Genomic DNA, 16,272 nt, shown 5'->3' with positions numbered 1-16,272 from the left:
TGGGACCAGTTGAAGCTTGAAGATGGTATTCTTGTCCGGAGATGGGAAACTGCAGATGGTAAAGTGAATACCTGGTAAACAGTTATACTGAGAAAGTTATGGGAAGTTGTGATGCGTCAATCCCATGATAGTTTAACAGGAGGACATCTCGAAGTTAAGAAGACATTGAGTCACCTACGGCAGAAATTTTACTGGATAGGTGTGAGGCAAGATGTGGAAGAATGGTGCAGGACCTGCAGTACATGTTGTGCAAAAAGGGGACCAAAGCATAAGGGACATGCCCCAATGAAGTTATATCAAGTTGTTGCACCAATGGAATGTGTAGCCATTGACATTGCTGGTCCCCAAACTCGTGCTGGAAACAGGTACATTTGTGTGGTGATGGATTATTTCACCAAGTGGCCTGAGGCATATACAATACCAAATCAGGAAGCTACAACGTTGTAGCTTCGGCTATTAGTGACTTCTTCAGGTTTGGTATGCCATACGAACTGCTTCCATATCAAGGCCTTAACTTTGAATCACCCAGCATGGTGCAAAGGACTGCATAACATCCATGCCTAAGTTTTAGCTTCTGGAAAGCCTGGTGTACCACGTCAGATCATGGCTACCTCCACAGAGATGGCCAAAGAGGAAATAGAAAAGGTGGGCAGAAACCAGGGTGTAGCTGCCAATCCATGCTATCAGCAGGACTCAACAATGGGTTGGATCGAATCATATTTAGTACCTTGGGTAAAACATAAACTGAAAGGAAGGCATAGAGTTGTAATCCAGTCCCCTTCTGATGGAATGCATCCATTTCCAAAACCCGAGGGTGGGGTACTGGAGATCAAATTGCCACTAATTGGATGTTCCAAAGAGTGGCCAACCTGCCAATCTTCTGTGTTTCAAAATGAAAACCAATCCAATAGAAAACCTTGCAATGCACCATGTATTCTGTTAGGAGAATCTGTTTGGGTCGAGATCATCACCCATGGAATATGGCAAGCTAGTCAGGTGATATGAGAGGGATGGTCCCAAGAAAGAAGATCTAACGTTCAAAAACAAACATCCCTGGACCCAATGCCCCCTTGATGGGAAATGAAAGATACTGTCGTGGAATTGTCGGAGTGAAGCATAGCATGAAGCCAGATGGGAGTCAGCTGAGCCTGACTGAGATACATGATGAAAAAATACCCAGATTGACGACATATTGTGTTGAAGCAAGAATAGATGTCTCAACTCTGACAATTAAGCCTGCCCTGGTTGTTTCTGAAAGAAGAATCTGGATGTGACGTTCTGACAATTGAAAAGAAGGTGCCAGCAGTAACTAGTCGTCCATGGAATTGGTGTGTGCACAGGGCTAGTGAATGGAAGTGACAAAAAAAAAGCTTGTATGATTTGGCAAAACCCGTGTGATGCCGATTCTCGTCCGAAGGTAAGAATCCAGAACTGAGTACCTAACCCTTGTCCACAAAAAAACCACCAACAGTGGAGGGATGCCACCAATTTGCAGATAGGAGCCGATAATATTATTATGATTGTGGTTATCAAACTCAGAGTGAGAAATCAGTCACTTGGGAACCTAGGAGAATCTAGGGATTGATATAGACGAGAAAGATCGATGACTAGACACCAATCTCCTGTCTTTTTGGGCTCACCAAACTGATGAAAATGAAACCTCAGAAAAACTGGCACGACTCTCTCTCTCTACCCCCAAACCAACCAAATTCAGATAGCTCTGGAACTAAGTTCCGATATCCGAGAATATGGGAGACAGAAACCTTACAGGTTGAGTAGATAATGGTGGTGAAGGTGTGAACTGAATGACTAATCCTGACGCAAGGACCTGTAGTGCCCATGGATCCGTGGTTAAGGTTTACCACATGTCCGGAAATACTTGGAGTCGAGCAGCAACATATCTCAAAAGCATAGAATAGTCACCTATGCTGCTGTGGTGGCAGTGAAACCCTTGAATATGGATAGAACCTATTCTGGGTATCAATGGACCAAGGGACTGATGTGTGGGTCGGGACCCCCGAATAGGGGCGGAGTTATGCCCCCCTGTTGGAACCAATGAAAGTTGAGATGCCAACGACAACAGGGATGAATTTAGAAGCCGACCATTAAACCAATGTGCACGCTAACAATAGTTCCAGCTTGTCATCAATGGATTTGGTGATCCTGAGAGTCTTCCAACAAAGTTTACAGGGATAATAAACTATTCGGCACCATATATAGGATAAGACGATACTATAAAGTTGTTTGTTTTCAGGAAAATAACACATTGGACTATCTACTGTGTCCACTAATTGGAATTAAATGTTGGATTTTAGAGTTGTAAGTCCATAGACATTGATCCATTCAGGTTAACTACAAACTGTGCTCTAAAACCCCAAACTTCTAGGAACAGATTTATTCTTTGAGAGTTGGAATATGCTTCCATCTATTGGTGGTAGGCTAAATTCTTCATTTTATTCTTCAGCTGCTTGAGGTTTATGATTGTTGAATATGAAGTATGACTGAAACTGACATCCTGTGGCCTCATTTTTGCACAAACCTGGGATTTTTCTTTTTCTGTGTGATACAAAGGGTCAAGAATATTGGTCCCTGGTGGTTCAGTATCCAGTGATTATCATGAATTCTTTCAAGACAGTTTTATAATATGCCTTGTATCAATTTATGAATTTTTCATCCAGTAGAAAATACCACCAGACTTAAGGTTATCATAGTATACATATACTTTATTCAGTAACACCAATACTGTCATTTCTCAACAGCTAGATACTGTTCATTCAGTTTTCCAAAGTTGGCCTTCCTTTCCAGGATATGTCATACTCAATCTTCTGTATTCAGTTTGTATTTCAAAGAGAGAAATAACTGAGCAACTTCTTATGAGAAGCATTCATTATAAATGATTGGCAATAATGGGCAAAAACTAGTATTACACTTTATTAACCTAACTTCGAAAGTCAACTAAAATCAAAACAAACTTTAGACTTTGGTGTTCCTTATCACAAAAAATGGAATACTATTATAAACCTTGGTTATTTGCATAAGTTAATGAAACAAAAATGTACTGGATGATAACAGAAAACATTTTGTTACTTTGCAAGTTCTATTAAAGTCAACCTGAATGTCTAAGAAGAAACATTAAGTGGCATGTACTTATACAGCCATAGTGTTTATGCAAAATCATGCGTAGATTTCACATAAACTACCATACCCATTTCTGGCATGCCTTTACATTTGCTGTGTCAGCCTGTGCAAATTAAGTAGAAAATCATGATTCAGTTTAAGATAGAAAGTTACCCTTGCAAATTTGTAATGCATGCAGTAGAACTGTTTAAAGATTAATTGAAAACTAGTTGTTTGAAACACTGTCATTTTATAAACTCGCATGTTACCTGCTGGTCAATTTTGGGTCATAGTCAACCAAAACTTGCCATATCTTTAACCCTCTCTATAATGGCTCAGTCATTTTGTCCAACCTTAAAAGTAAAAAAGTACGCAAATGAAGCAATATTTGTCCAGGATCAACAGTAAGAGGTCCTTCGACCATAGAGGTCACCCAGAATGGATTCAGCTATAATGAGATCAAATGACAGATATATAAAAACATCTATTCATTTAGTACTGTAAATTGTTGAATTTCAACAAATGATATATATATATATATGTAATGCATTGGAAAGAAGCTCGAATCAAACTACAAATAATCAGTTACCCTTAACTACATTAGGACAGCAGTGAACAATAATTCGAGACTTCTGAGCTATCATTTATGTTGGAAGCTCTCTTGATGCATGTTCACAGCTTCATGAAGCGTCCGTTGGCGGCTGATCATTCGCAAGTATACTTGTTCCACGACTTTTGTTTTTTGTTCGCCAGGAGCTATTACCGTTACGGCTCTTCGCGCTGTACTTTATTCTTTCACAACATAATTCGTCTGTTGTTGGTAGATACACTGTTTTTCTGTAGCCGCCGGTATTCAATCAACGTTCAAAAGTATCAGCCTGTTTCCTCCTGTATGTAACTTATCAGACATTCAGCCGTACGTCAATGTTTCATATTTATTCAACCAGTAACGTTTGGTTTCCTGTCAGTAACGGGCAACCGATTATCTTCAAAACATACGTAACCAGTAAACTTCAGTGATGCACTACATGACCTGAAAGTGTTCAAATAACACGGTCTACCGGCGACACATGAATAGAAAAGGTATATTTCATTTAAGTTATAACAGGATGATGCCTGCTCAGGACACATTTCCGACTCGTTCTTGCCCTAATACAATGTATTGTTGTATTTTGCGTAGAAATGGGTTATTGAGTATTTTTAGATACCTAATCAAATTCCCCATGTGTGTATATATAAGAACCTACGGGCGATAAATCTAGCTCTGAATTCCTAATCATCATATATATATATGACAGTTTTTGTTTGTTTTTCAAACAAGCTACATACAGGTTTACTCAATAAATAGCCGCACCCAGTTCTTAACATATATATTGATAACGTGTGCTAGTTTACTTTCTACGATGGCACCTCTCTTGCTGTTATATTCGCCTACCTTGCGCAGTGGTTAAAATTGCAATTAGGCAAAAATTTCATTCAACTGCTCACATCAATATAATACTTAAAGAAATTCCTAAAAAGGAAAATATCTTTAACTTAAAAATATGGTTGAAACAAAAATGAGAAAGCTGAATAATATCTACGTATTTACTGCCTTATCTCGTTTGTATTGTTGATCTTTAAATGCAAGTTCTCCTGCCTGATCTCGTTCGTATGTTGATTTTTAAATGCAAGTTCTCCTTAACAGATTTTTTTTATATGTACAACAAAGAAGCCCTAGCTATAATTTTTTTTTCACGTGACACTCATTGCTTTCCTGATAACCTATCCCAAAAGAGTGTACTTGCATATTTGACTAAACACTTTTATGTGATATGTTTATATCGTACTTGCGAAAAGAGAAAAGTTCATATCTTGAGTTCCTGTTAATCGCATGCAAAACCATTTGAGGTAATTTGATAATAAACGAAAAACAAAAAACAAAAAACAAAAAAAAACAACGTAATGTCGATCCTTATTTGGTAAGAAACACCATAAACAAAGATAATAGGCAGGTTAGTCAATAATATTCATTGTATCTATCTATAATGCTTGATTAGCCTTTGCTCTCTACTACTGTAATGTATCTTGCAAGGCTTTAAAAGATAGACACCGATACAGCTACATGTAGTTCTATACTCTTTGCGAGGGATCATATTTCAAATTACAAGATTCATTTCACTCAAGCTTTTCTCAGAAGAAAACGAATTAAATATGATATAAATTATTCTTAATTTGCACAACACTTGATTATGAAGCAAATGATAATGTTTGTATGTTGCATTCGTGAATTACATATGAACAAGAATACTTTAAAACAGTGAACCAGCCTAAAAACTCTCAAACCTCCAGTAAGATGTTACTACACCTCACAACTTGATGACACACATAGATTACTAAAACTTCAAGGATACACGTTTTAGAAACAACCCACTTACGCAGGTCTAACTTTTACAGTTTTGAAAGATAACAAGGATTTCACAATTTACCAGTTGCCTTGTTACAGCTGCACAGTACAACACACCTGCTCAGAAAAATAACGTTTATACTTTGTTTTAGCTCCCTCTGGTGGCACAAACAATCTATAAGTTTATATTATCTTCTTAGACGAAGTGCAACGTCAACCAAATAGGAGTAGAAATCATTACAAAAAATCTTAACGATGTGCGCGATACAGAACCACCAAAAAAGTTGAAAACAATAAAATTAAACAAGTCTGAATACACTACTATCACGAATTGATTCCAATTGTTCTCATGAGCAAAATATTTTTGTGCTCTACTAGAAACAAATCAATCTAGATATATATTTAATGTTTCTACACTACTAACAACTCAGTTTTACCTTAACTGCTATCATACTTGCAACGTTGAAAATTGAAGATAAGTGGACGTACGTAAAGATGTGTTACAAGGCTCGCTGCTTGATTAGTAGTTTTGTATAATACACTTACTTTTTATAGCTGAATATATTAATGCAAAGTTATTTAATCAAAGGGAAAATTTCACAGAAGCTCCCTTTTTCTGCCATACCTTTCTTCGTTTTATACTTCATGTAAAATAGTTTTTATTATTGCTTATAGTTAAATTTTAGATTTTGGCATTTGAATACCAACATTTATAAATCAGGTAATATTCGAACTAAGTAATGGTTGCACACTTTAAGAATGGTCATTCACGTCTTTGACAATTTTCAAACGTAGCCACTCCTGAAAGTCTCAAACTTCTTGATCTCCGATTAGGAGGCTCTAGTATGAACATTGCGTATGTCTGAAGAAATGCTTTTGAGCGATCACTTATATATCCATGATAATTTACATGACAATATGTGGATCTGTGACAGCCGAGAAAATCTCTTTGATCCCCATACGACGGCTCAAATTTGTTAAGTTCCAATACATATAAATTTAGACTATTTTTTTGAATGGCTCTACACTGTATGTGCTAATACCAATTATTAACTCAAATGCTTCAGTCAAGCTAGGGCTACCAAAAACCATTTACCTCTCAAAATGTTTGGGAGAGGGGTTCAGAAATCCAGATAATGCTACTAAGAATTGCTATAGTAACACAGCAAGAGCTACGGAAGGGTTTCAATATTGAGTTTGAGGTCAAAAGGATTGAAAGCATTTCCTGACAACATCATCAACAAAAATAATATATGCAGATTTCAAAAAGTGATTTCTTACTTCCAGAAGCCTGGCCAGCTTTTCCTGATAAATACAGGACCTCTAATAAATTTCATAGACAATTTGCATAAGACGTCAATTATCGCCAAAACTACAGCGAGACACAGTATTTCGTTCTTTTTGCAGGTTATCTTCGCAAAAGTTAGCCTTGTGCAATATAAAGGGGTCGAACACATTATATTAAAACGATTTTGAATATACAAATCAGCCAGCCACATGACAACCACAGCCGATATAAAGTCGCAGTGGAAGAGACTGTATCATTTTGATACTGTTTGGTGGTTCGTGGGTAGTGTACTGCTACCGAAAATTGATCGCTTTGGGGAATGGTATGTAACAGCAAATTAGTCATGCACTAAAATGTGTTCAGCTCGGTGATTTAGAATTTCCAAGGTAGGAACATCTCTTTTACTTAATGACATTGGAAAACAAATGAATATTAGTCAACGTGAGGCCCAGGAATATCCAAAACAAGATTGCAAAAAGTCTTCCAGCCCTGTTCAGTAAAGTGTGGCGTCTTGTAACAGCTCAGAATCCACGAACGTGAAGGTCAGTAGCAAAAGCCATCCACGTACTCCAGGCAACAGTATGTAACATAATCAAGAATGATTTCTGTCTGAAAACACGATACCAAAAAGAACGGTACTTAAATGTGGAAAAATGGCAATAAGTGATGACATTCGACGAATGTACCTTTAACTGTAACAAGTCTCGTACCATTTTCTACTGGTCAATGGGTGGCAAAATTTCCAAAAGTTGTACATAGTATGCCGCCAAACTCTTTCATGATTCATCATCATCGCTGGATACTGCGCCGGGGGCAAGTTAGGGATCAGGAAAGTGAACACAAAGGTCAAGATAAACTCTGCTTACTATCAGACCAATGTTCTGAACCATTTGTACCAGCACTGTACGAAAAAAAAAAAGTATGGGTTACCCAAGGCAAGGCTCCCAGTCATAACTCTCGTTCAATCATTGCAATACCTCTAGTAGGTGGAGAAAGAAATGGTTATTCACAAGAAGACATACCGCTCAAGTTGCTGGATTTCTGTGTCATCAGACCGTTGACACGGGCTATGAAACCGTCGTTCTCGTGTACTAAACGAATCATGAAAATTACACCGTGAATGCCTTGAAAATGGCAACCTTACGATGGAGCCTTTTGCAAAGGAAGATATGCTTTATGCAGGGCTACTTTCAAGATGGACAGTTGTCAGATAAAACATGACCGACGTGGCGATACTCCAAGATAGTTAATATAAAGTACTAAACTAGATGTACTTCCACAGGGTCCCCAAAAGTGTTCTATTTCAAGAGTAAATAAAATCAAAATTAATATAACAAATATTTTTTATTTCTTGCTTTTAAAGTTCGTATGTCATGCTGTGTTGTAGCCTACAGAGTGCATATTTCTTCTCGTGATTCACGGCATGCACATGTTTTACTGACGTCATGATAGTACAGATTGCAACGTTAAGCGTCCCTTATGTGATGTCATTTTAGTGTATAGGTATAGGTGAACCCCAGACAGACTTAGGCTCCCTTTCGAGGAAATTATCTACAGAAAACATAGTAGTAGTAGATCTACATTTATACTGATCTTTTTATTTTTTATATAAAAAAAAATTACGCGCAATTAAGATTTTAGACGAAATATCAACGAATTTGTTAGTCATATGTTAGTTCAGCTCCTTTTTACAACATAATACTGTAACCCATTTATTTTAGCTCATTATAAGCACAGCTTTACAAATAATACTAATACAAATTAAATATATTGTTACCTATGTCTCCTAATTTTGTGTATTTTGAGCCATTTTTATAAGCTGTGGTACATTCTAGTAAAATAATGCTGGGTCTTCATTTATTAACAAAATGTTTGAAATATTCGTTTCTAAAACCACATTTACTATCAGATGCACTTAATACGCCATTTTCATTTATAAATTATACATATACCAAGAAATTCGTGTTACTGCTATGTTCTAACAACTGAACAGCTTCACTTACCACTGCATTTTAAATACGCTCAATGAACATGATTATTGACTCTAACTGCTGTAGAAATCAATAGTGAATGCAAAATGCAATTAATGAGGAAGAGTTAAATGAGACAACTTACAGTTCCTCACCATATCAATTTGGTTCTGACTCAGATCAGCGAAACAAAATTGGACTAAACAGGCTAAATTTGATCGATGGCACGATCCACTGATGACCACAGTAAACAATTCTCAAGTTTCGGCCTTAAATGTTAAGAGATATTGAGTAGCAACGGAGACAAAATGTACAAAATTTTGACTATAAATGTTTTACCATCACAGAAAGTTCTGTACTAAGTGGTGAAAGGATATCAATAGGACTGCTTTGTTGACGTTTCAAACAAGAGTTGTTTTATTATTAAGAAAATGAAATATTTACACAGTATGCATAAACTAGTAACCATGAGAAATTAAAGTAATATTTTATTGTAAAGTACGTGATACATTATGTTAAAAGTGAGTTAAATGAAACATCTCTCTAAGATTAAGATGTTTCATATTTCGAAGTAAGACAAAAAATGACAAAATGCTGTTTACCTAATCTTAAATCTTGTAATTACAGGAAAGATCGAATTTCTCAACGACTAATATGAGTTTCACAAAAAAAAATCAAATAACTCAATGATACTTTTTAAACTTTCCTGCCTTATTTTTACGTTGTAAAAGTATTAGGTCGTCAAGAAATTAATGTCGCTTTTGTTTAGATGTCATTAACCTCCCCCCAAAAAACGTACATCACGTATAATTGTTAAACGAACCGCCTAAACGTCACGTTAGTGCAGCCTGTATAATGTGTAAAGTTTAGTACACTCTAATCATTTATAGTGATGGCACACGACGAGACACACATTCGGCATCTAGTGCTGTTTGAATACAAGAAGGGAAACAATGCCTCTGTAGCCATAAAGAATATACAAAAATTTTATGGAAATGTCTTGAACGTTCGTAAGCGTCAATGATGGTCCAGCAAATTTCGTTCAGGCCACTTTAGCCTTAAAAACTGATGGCAGAGACCGACATGTTGTAATTGATATTGATGCTCTGAAGACGCTTGTTGAGTCTAACCTAAGGCAACACACTCGTGAAAAGGGCCTGAAATTGCATGTCTCTCATGAAACAATACGTAAACCTCTAAGGAATATGGGAAAACTCCATAAAGAAGGTGTTTGGATGCAAATCTCCGATGATCATCGTTTCCAACTTGTGAATGTTGCTTCGTCTCTTCTGCCGCGTAATGCGCGTGAACAATTTTTTGACAGAATTGTCACCGGTGACGAAAAATGGATTCTCTATGCGAATATTAAACGCCAAAAACAATAGCCCAGTCCTAGAGAAAAACCACTTTCGACCCCCAAAACCTGGACTCCGTCCGCAGAAAATGATGCTTTGCATTTGGTGGGACATCAAAGGAGTAATTCATTTCGAACTCCTCAATCCACAACGAACTGTCAATGCAGTCAGCAACTGGAACGTTTAAACCAAGCCCTTCATCAGAAACGCCCTTCATTCGTCAATCGGAAAGGTGTTCTTCTCCACGACAATGCAGGTCCACATGTGGAACATTTGACGAACACAAGATTATGAAGTTGGGTTGGAAAGTTCTGCCCCACCCACCATATTCTCCAGATATGGTACCATCAGATTGCCATCTTTTTCGTTTGCTGCAACACCATCTTAATGGGAAAATTTATGCGAATGTGGAAGGTGTTAAAGAGGACATCGACATGTTTTTTTGCTTCAAAGCCAAGTGATTTCTTTAATCAGGGCAAATGTAAGATGGGAAAAGCATCATCGATAAGAATGGAGACTATCTCATTTAATAAATGTTTTGTTTTGATATACAAGTTGTTCGGGTTTTTTCATCTAAACAAAAGCATCAATTTCTTGACGACCTAATACTTACAAAAACTGGGTGTTGAAAAAACCGCCTTTTTGTTGTATGTAGAAATCCAAAGCTAGGACAAACTGCGCCAAAGCACAGCTCGTTAATGTAAAACATAAGGCAGAATTTCTACAAAAACACACACACACATGCATATAAATCATTTAGTCCCCCCCCTCACGTAATCATAACTTTTGCAGTTATTCTTCAACACAATATTCTACTCAGTAATATACGTATACATTTAAAAAGTTTTATCAGTAAATGAATATACACCTTATTCCGAATGATTAATTATGATATATATTCATACTCCGAAGAAAAGATAAAAGGTTATTGTTTTAGTAGAACTTTAGAACTGATTGTGCGAAGATCTTTCCATATTTTTTTTGTTATTTATTACATAGATTCCATAATGGACTTTCTATGCTATGCTTACCAATGGTATCGAAACCCTATTATTATTATTATTATTATTATTATTATTATAAGTCCTTAGATTTGCCGCTGAGCCACATACAAATACACTTAAAATAATGTGTTAATATTCTACAACATAAGACAGCTATGCAAACTTGTATGACAATACTTAGCTAACTGCTCTAACGGACTTTAGTTTTATTCTCAGAGTTCTATCTTTATGTGCGGGAATTAAAAATTTCTATTGACTGTTGACATTACTAATAACCATTATGACCATCGAATTCTACTTACTAGTTACTTTTTGATAACTAAATACTAACTGGTTTTTATCCTACGTTTCAGCTTGTAACGTCTGTCTTCCTCAGAAAAGTCCTAAGAAGGACTAATTATGTGGTAATGGTGGTCAGGATTTCATCTTGAGTCTTCTTGGTGTGCTATCCACTCGCTACGATTTCCCCATTATCACGTGAATTAACTAACTTATTTGACTGTTTTCAAGAGAGGTATCCTGATTTTGCCGACTTATACGTTAGGTTCACTAAGTTTCTTATCAGCTACGGATATCTAAAAAAAAAAAGACAAAAAAAGACTCATTTTGTCTTTATTTTTCTTGTGTGGTTCATATTCCATTATTTTAGTATTATCCTATTTTATTGCATAATATTTTGCATGATGAGCTATTGCAGATATATTGGCATTACAGTCTTGTATTTCTATTATGCTATTAATTCTAAAATTCTAAAATAAAGTTTTTATTTCTCCAACATAGTGAATCCCACATTCACAAGGAAAGTTGCAAATGGTGTTTTTGGTCGCCATTGGGTCTTCAGGATCTTTGTTAACAAAGATTATCGTATATGCCAATAATCATGAAAACTACCAATATCCGATCGCCACAGCCTTACTGTTAAGTACTTTTCTACTGACGTTTCTGCTGATAGCTTCGTTTGATTAAGATATACAGATATATGCACATCCAATTACATTGCCCCTGGCCATGCCTTCTTATTGCAATTAATTTGAAGTATGGTGGTTGCAGGTGTAAATGGTACCTAAAATGACACCCCGTCTTCTTTTTCTCATTTTTATGTAGAGGGGTATATTATAGTAACCTTTCCTACTCAGAATCTTGCAATATAAATAACTGAAATGCGTGTATCACGTGTATATTGATATTTGAAACTAAGAACATGCGAATCTTCCTTTTGAAATGTATACTTACAAGTATTTTCTAGTTCTTTCTAAGTTTCACTATCAAACCTACAATGTTAACCAGCTAGTTTGCTAGCGCTCATTTAGAGCCATAGTTATTGTATTTTTGATGGGTGATATATTTCATAAATAATCACTCAATGTTGACTGACATTTAATGGAAAATTGACTGCTGGAAGTAAGAAATTATTGCTATTAATCTGCATATAAATCTGAGCCAGAAAATACATTCAAACCTTTTGACCCCAGACACAGAATTAACACACTTCCTAGTTCTTGAACTAATAGGTGCTATCCCCTATTCATACAGATTTACAAGAGAATAGTTTTAACAAAAAATGAATGCGCGAAACAATTATACTCCGTAAATATGATATTTATTCATATTCCTGGAAAAAATTGTTTTTAATTACGACTGGCTGTGCAAAGACCTTCCAGGTATTCTTTAGTTACTTTTATTCACGAAGTTTTCCTATTCCGTAGTTATAATGCAAGGTACAATATTTCGAGTTTTGACGTATCTGTAAAGCAAGTTAAGACGTGGTCCCAGCTGGAGGTAAAGAAAATTAAGCAGCTTCTCGTAGAAAGTAACCAAAGAACACAAGGTCCATTACAGCTGAAACAATAACCTCATTTGCAATTGCAAACTAACAAATTTGCAAGGATTTAGGTCTAAGACCCGAGTTCCAACAACTTATCCCAAACCACATAGCCGAAATTCAAGGCAAAAGATGTACGAGTGGTATCTGGCATGTGATAAATGTACACTACACTAAACGAAATATATGGCTACTTAAGGGTACGAAACGTTCGCGTAATTTATTATCGTCCTGCCCTTGATATAAAGTTTCAAAACTGGTACAGGGCATGCCACGAAAAAAATACCAAAGGATTTATGGTGGTTACGGGTTACATCTGCAGTGGGTATATTAAACACCTGAAGAGTCGAGAAAATCCCAAAATGAACTCTGCATACCATTACATTTATCACAAAATCTCTAAAAACTGACTTTAAAGTTTTAGCTACGGATCACACAGACTTGGAATCTTCCATTAAAGAGTGTGTACTTAAACAAAAAAAACCTATCTTAAGTAATAACTCTATTTTGTTGAATTAAGCTTATTTTAATTCTTTCTTAATAGCTACATAGATATTTCTACTAATTAATTTAGTGTAGGTCTATATCATATCCAAATTCACTCTCTAGTTTACAATACCCTCCACTTTGAGTCTTAACATCACCTTTGGAAATATTTATCGTTGTACCTAAGCTTTTATTTAACATCCAGTTGATCACTTGTAATTATAGTATGCGTTGTTTACTGTAGGAATTTGCTGAAGATAGTACGTCTATATTCCGAAACGATCAATAAATATTGTTATTCCTCTCTTCTGCGGTTGTGTTATTCATCTTTAAGCTATGTTTTGCACCTCGTGAATATATTTCCATGGAATTCTATGTCTTTGAGTTGAGAATTTTGATGGACTACAATTGCCTGTTGAATGAAAGGGGGGGAACGTTACGGCTTCTATACTGGGCGTTTGAAGGCCTCAATAGAGAAGCCAAAGTTCGTCCTCTTTTTTATTAAACAGAAAGTTACAATACCTTGAAGTTCACAAACCTAATATGCATACTCTGTCTGAAGTTCCACTGAAATATATCTTTGGGTTCCCAAGTTGCCACCTTAGAAAGTATGTAAAGCGGAAGAAGACAACACTGGCCTAGGTATAATGCACAGAAGCCTTCTGGTGGAAATTGTGCTTAAGAGTAATAGTCCATAATAAGACCCATCACTTAATATATCATTGGTAGTGGAAGAAGTGACTGTAATTTTAAGAACTTATGGGTGAAAGCAAGAAGTAATACAAACAATGTCATCTGCAACATCCAGTGCCGACGAGCTGGATACACAGACATAGCAGTGATCTGGGCACTATTTACATCACCAACTTTCACGAACAACAACTGTTACGGTGTGAACATATAAAGTAAATGTATTAGAAATATTATCAATCTTATTTAAGTCATTTACAAATCAAAATTAGGGGAAGAACTAATAATTATTTGTTTGTAACGCCGAATATTCATTATTTTATGTAAATCCTATGTATTAATCCTTGCATCGTTAACCTAGATCGTGAACTACTCAGTATAACGTTACCAAAGCCAACTGTATGTATAACCACAATAACACCTTTAGCGCTTGATGAAGTCGTCAAATAGTTTCATTTCGATTCATTAAGAAATCTAACGTAACCAAAATGATATTTTTAGCGTTTAGTAAAAATCCCGTCCTTTCGTTTCAGTTCATTGTGAAATCTGACATGTAACCAAAATGACAGCTTTAGTTTCATCATACTTCACTTCGAAATCTAAACTAACAGTTTAAACTGAGTTTAACATAATTTTCATAGCGGTTTAAGCATTTGATAAACCCAGTCTCAGCATACCACCACCTAGAAATTTCATATCACTGTTGTTACTTAAAAAATAGTTTGTTTTTCTACTCATTGAACAATTCATTCATTCTCATTGCAAGATCTCAAGTTTTATATTATATATATATAGAGAGAGAGAGAGAGAGAGTTTAGATTAATATTAGTGTATGGTATGATCATCTAAATAGGTTTCATGTTAAATATTAAATTTCACTCACTTTAACTCTAAAATTATCAACTTATTTATATACTGTTTACTATTGGTGACTTCCACATAGTGTATCATACTGAATAATGTAATGCTTTTGTTTATTACAACAGTCACGTTAAAAAAAAAACTCATAAAAAGGGTTAAAATTGCTCATTTTCTATGTAAAATGCATAATAAAACTAGCAGTAATTCGAATAATTAGTTGTCATATTGACGGTATTTTTGATTAATTGTCTTGTGTGACTCGTATATTATCAGGAATTCTGTAACCAGCAAAATCATGGTACACAAGCATGACGTCGATGTGATCATGTGAATCCTCATCGATAATTCTAAGGTTAAAGTTGTCTTGCTTTTTACTTGGCAATCACTTAAAACGGTAAAAAAAAATACGTCGGGGGTCCCTATCTTATATAGATTACTACATTTTATTCCTACTACTCATACAAGAACCACAAGTTCATTTTAGTTTTTGAGTAAACCCTGCGATTATGACGTGGGCAATTAATAGTTTTCTCACAAATTATGTTCAACTCTTAATAAACAAAACAAAATCACTTAATATTAATGGAGTATAATTAAATATCTTTCTGAAGTATGATATTTATCATAGGTTTTCGTCCTTCAAGATGGCTACATCTAAATTATCACTAAAATGATCACGGTTGAAAAAAAGCTCGTGAAATGACGCGTTATGAATATTTGAGTGTGTGAAGCACCTACAAGTAATTATTTACCGTAGAAAACGTGTTCCCGTTTCCACATGTGAATTGAAGTAATTATCCAACAGGATGGCTGGCATTCTGTTGCATACGTACACTAAGCTTTTGTGGTTCGTCAGTCACAGTTGGACTGAGATGTAGAAGTAAAGGACCTAACCCTAAACAACAAATTACCGCTCTTGGCACCGTGATCTTCTTACCTCCCTCCGCCATCAGTGTGTGTGTGTGTGTGTGTGTGTGTGTGTGTGTTTATCAGCAAGATTTCTCGAAAACTGCGGAATGGATTTGGACGAAAGTTGGTGTACGTTTGCACTATGACCTAACTTTGATTGGTTAGTTTTTGAAAGGTCAAGGCTACAAAAACACACCTATCTGTTAACATGGGGACCGATTTTTTACACTATTTGTGGTTATAACTCAGTCAAAAAGGATCGGTTTTTATGAAACTTTGTGAACATACTGTTACGTCTCCGTTTGTTAATTGATTTTCCGTAACTTCGTTCCGACGAAACTTTAGCGACACAAGTCCTTACTTAATAAAACTGGTTTGTTCTTT

The 16,272-nt window shown here is 35.8% G+C and overlaps 1 protein-coding gene across 3 annotated transcripts in view; it reads right to left on the bottom strand.

Moving 5' to 3' along the window:
- The window catches only part of LOC106460463, a 176,424-nt gene that overhangs the window by 138,127 nt on the left and 22,025 nt on the right, over positions 1-16,272 (bottom strand). Inside the window, exon 4 of one of the 3 annotated variants that reach the window (XM_022387184.1) lies at positions 11,452-11,695. The exons of the other annotated variants lie outside the window; for them this stretch is intronic. The gene's annotated coding sequence lies outside the window, so the exon portion shown is untranslated. The remainder of the gene's footprint in view (positions 1-11,451; positions 11,696-16,272) is intronic. 3 annotated transcript variants of the gene reach the window in all.

The sequence above is a fragment of the Limulus polyphemus genome, unplaced genomic scaffold (genome assembly GCF_000517525.1).
Source record: "Limulus polyphemus unplaced genomic scaffold, Limulus_polyphemus-2.1.2 Scaffold775, whole genome shotgun sequence".
Taxonomy (NCBI): domain Eukaryota; kingdom Metazoa; phylum Arthropoda; class Merostomata; order Xiphosura; family Limulidae; genus Limulus; species Limulus polyphemus.
Note: the sequence above shows the minus strand (reverse complement) of the source record. Positions and strands in the feature narration are given on the sequence as shown.